Source organism: Branchiostoma belcheri, unplaced genomic scaffold (genome assembly GCF_001625305.1).
Source record: "Branchiostoma belcheri isolate BF01 breed outbred unplaced genomic scaffold, Haploidv18h27 scaffold12, whole genome shotgun sequence".
NCBI lineage: Eukaryota > Metazoa > Chordata > Leptocardii > Amphioxiformes > Branchiostomatidae > Branchiostoma > Branchiostoma belcheri.
In genome coordinates this window covers 4,361,273-4,365,322 of record NW_017802602.1, presented here as the reverse complement: position 1 = coordinate 4,365,322, position 4,050 = coordinate 4,361,273, and the positions used below count along the sequence as shown (strand labels likewise).

The 4,050-nt window shown below is 39.4% G+C and overlaps 1 long non-coding RNA gene across 1 annotated transcript; it reads left to right on the top strand.

Moving 5' to 3' along the window:
- The first annotated feature begins 552 nt into the window (after nt 1-552).
- On the top strand, nt 553-3,429 carry LOC109462887. The gene is made up of 2 exons (XR_002139781.1): nt 553-745; nt 3,333-3,429. It is a non-coding gene; the product is annotated as an uncharacterized LOC109462887 (long non-coding RNA).
- Nucleotides 3,430-4,050: the final 621 nt, after the last annotated feature.

The following is a 4,050-nucleotide window of genomic DNA, read 5'->3' as shown; positions in this document are numbered from 1 at the left end:
ACGGCGAATTTGCTGAATCCACTTCGCCCGCAGATTTTCGTCCGATGGCATCTGGAAAAGGCTAAAGCCATCCGCCCTCTTGTTCGTGCAGTTCGCTGCCACACACTGGTTAGGCATGTTGACAAACACACCCCCAGATAACTGCGTTTACCAAACGTTCTCCTGTCCTTTCTATACCTCTACGATTGTACAAACTTTCGGCCAAGCGTGCAAACAAGCAAAACAAATATGGCTGCCAAGCGTTCAGGCTGAAACAAGCTGGATCATGTTCCCTCGTGATGCGTCATTTCCGGTTGCTTGCGTAACCGGAAGCTAGTCGAGCGGGGAATAGATTTTCTAGTGGCGGGGCGTTCAAATTGTGTATAAAATGGGCGAACCGCGTAAATATTCCGTAAACGAACAGAGTTTCTGATTAATAATACCATAGGCACATACAATAAAACTAAGTCGTCTTGGAGTGGCTTCTGCCCTTTAATGCTTGTGTCAATGGGGAACATTTCTTGACCGAGAAAAAGTGGTCACCATGGACAGGTGGCATGCTTGAAGAGAGGGGACTCCTCAGCTAGGTAGACAACGATTAGGGTGTGAACTCGCCGTGAGAACTCACCTGTACGTCTTGTGACGTCAGAACTAACAGGCGTCGGTTCCTGGAGAGTCCAAGAGCCTTGCAGAGACCTTCATCAGAGACCTTAAAGACTGGGAAAAAGTCGCCAACCTCTCCCAAGACACTTCTGGAAAAGTTCAGGTAAACCCGGAAGTAACAGGTGCATAACAGTGCACCTGCCAGATGTAGCAGCGCTTAAATTATAAAAAATTTCTCCGCATTACCTGTGTTGTCCCCCAGGGATCCATCTTGGGGCCACTTATGTTTATTATTTACATCAATGATCTACCAAATTGTGTCCAGTCGTGCAAAGTCTCCATGTATGCCGACGACACTATCTTATATTTCGCAGCAAGGAGTATTTCAACACTTGAGAAGACATTACAAAAGGACTCAACTCGGATCTCTCAGTGGTTTGCAGCAAACAAGCTTTCCCTAAATCCTAGTAAATGTAAGACAATGCTTATAGGGTCAGCAGGTATGAATGTGGCGAATACCAAGCTTAATGTTATATTAGACGGGGCTAAACTCGAACAGGTGACTAGTTTTAAATATCTTGGGGTCACTATTGATTGCCTACTCAAATGGAACGAACATTTCAAACATATGTACAAAAAAATTGCTCAGACCATTGGCATTATTAAGCACTTGAAACCCTACCTAAACAGACAAGCCCTATATGTAATGTACACAACGCTATTCATTCCGCAAATACAGTACTGTAGCACTGTCTGGGACACGGCAGGGAAGGGATACATTGAAAATTTGCAAAAGCTACAAAACAGGGTGGGTCGGGTGATTCTGGGCTGTGACAGGCGAACTTCTACCTCAACCCTTCTAAACACACTAAAATGGGTCCCAGTGGTTGAAATACATAAGAAAAGCAAAGCTACTCTCGTCTATAAAGCTATTAACGGTTTGACTCCTTCCTACATCACTGCAATGTTCACACAATTATCACACGTGCATACTCACAACACTCGCCTCAGGGCGCAAGGAGGTCTTCAGTTGCCAATGACTAAGCTAGAATACAGAAGACGTGCCTTTTCTTCGTCTGGGGCGGTATTGTGGGACACACTAACACATCACCTAAAAGCAGCCAGGACCCTAGCAGCCTTCAAACAACTTTATGTACTGGGTAATCATTGATATGCAAATTCCAAGCCTGATTTTAATCTTGATTTCTTTTTTGTCCTACCTTGGTTCTATGTTATATGATGGCCAGGCTTCACTTTTATTTCACTTATTTTGGTATTATAATTTCATGCGCAATGTATGCTACTTAAGTTACCTTGCTTTTGTATTATTTAGTATCTTTTGTAACTTTATAAGTTACTTTTGTTGTTATTACCTTCGCCAAGAAGGTTATGTTTTCAGTAGCGTTTGTCCGTTTGTTGGTTTGTTTGTTTGTGAACAGCATAACTCAAGAAGCTTGGTATGGATTGTCATGAAACTTGGTACGTGGGTAGGACTTGATGAGACCTAGAAATGATTAGATTTTGGGCCCCCTGGCGGCTTTTGTTGGTACTGCAGCAGAACTTCCGGTTTTGATATCTCGCGATCTAGATATGCTAGGGTCACGAATTTTGGATGACAGATAGCTCTTGGGGTAGGAAAGAAGTGACATGAGTTTGGGCCCCCTAGCGGCTTGTTCTGGAACTGCAGGAGCATTTGTTGAAAACTTTTCAAAGGATGATAACTCAAGAACCGGTTGACGGATTGTCATGATTTTTGGTATGTAGGTAGCTGAAGTGATGCTTGACATAATCAAATGACAGTTATGCAAATTAGGAGCTAATTTGCATAATTAATGAGAAATTTCTATAAATCTGCTTTGTTCGATAATAGGACTATGAAACACTTGTGACATGTAATTGAGAATAAAAAAACATCTGAGGATATAGATTATGTAAATGAAGACCTAATTTGCATAATTAATGAAATTTTTTTATAATTTCATAGTTGTAACTACTGGGAATTTCATACTTGCCACATTTGGAAGTTAAGTGAAGGCGAACATCAATAAACATAATTTATTCAAATCATGACTTCATTTGCATAGTTTATGAGGAAGTGCTATAATAGCCTTTTTGTTAAGATAAGACTGTCATTAGGTGGAGAATATGATCAACTGATATAACCCATGCAAATGAGGATCTTATTTGCAAAATCAATTATCAAAATTGTATAATACTTCAACCGCAAGGGTTAACATCATTTGGCGAAGGTATGAGATCGTGGAACTCTTGTTTGTATTTGTTTCAGTTTGATGTTTTTGTTTGGTGTCTTCCCCAGGGCCAGGGCTCATTGAAAAGCGCCCTAACGGGCGATATGTATCCCCCTGGTTAAATAATTAAAAACAAAAATGAAAAAAAAATTAAAGAAACTTTACCACAGCCCTTTAGCACACAGATAAACTGTTGATGTTGAATGAATTAGAAAGTTTTTGACGCTTTGTTTGTACGGCTGTGAAATTATCGCTCCTTTGTTGGTACAGTTTGATCTACAGTGTTCGTAAACGCTTTATAAATAATTTGATAATTTGTAAATCAGGTATGTCGTGAGCGAACTGTACATGATTGCTCGGTCTGTTCAACTACCATAACGTTGTTTAGGGAGAAAAATTATATATTTGTGGGTCTGTGTTTGCGCTACAGGAAAGCACTAGATCCATCTAGTCTTAGTTACAACAGGTGTCACTAGGCAGGTGGTGTGTATCTATCTGTAGGGTCAGACCAGGCATGGACGGAAGAGAACAGGAGACAATGGAGGAAGACGAGGAGTCCGGGTCAGAGGATTCCGGGTCTGAAGAGTCGAGTTGGGAGGGCGAGAAGGTAAAGTACAGGAAACATTATAAAAATAAAAGTGATGTTACACACACAGAGATTATAAAAATAAAAGTGATGTTACACACACAGAGATTATAAAAATAAAAGTGATGTTACACACACAGACAAGCCCCACATTGCATATTAACAGGCTTTTCCTCCAGCCTAATATAGATTGATCCACCCGTAAGTTAACCTCCTTGCGGCAGGACAGCTCGGTAGTCTTTTTTTTACATTTATCTGTACATACTTTGAATTTTTTTCACATGTGTTTGTGCCATGTTATGTGTCTGTATACTATGGGCCGTTGAGTCTGAAATAAACAATAAATATATGTGAGCTATGCACAAATAGAGGAGATAAATAATATATCTTTTTATAACTTTACACTGAGAGACATAAAAGACACAGCTTTTTATCTCATTTATTTAGTACGTAAATTTATTTTCACCTGAAAACGTGATAATTAAAAACGTCGTGATATTTCTCTAATAGTTATCCTTTTTTTTCTATATGAAACTATATATATATATATCACATAGAATTTCAACAAAAACTCTATATGGACAAAAAACTTTTTAAATTATCACGTTTTTCCTTAGAATAAAAATACGTACT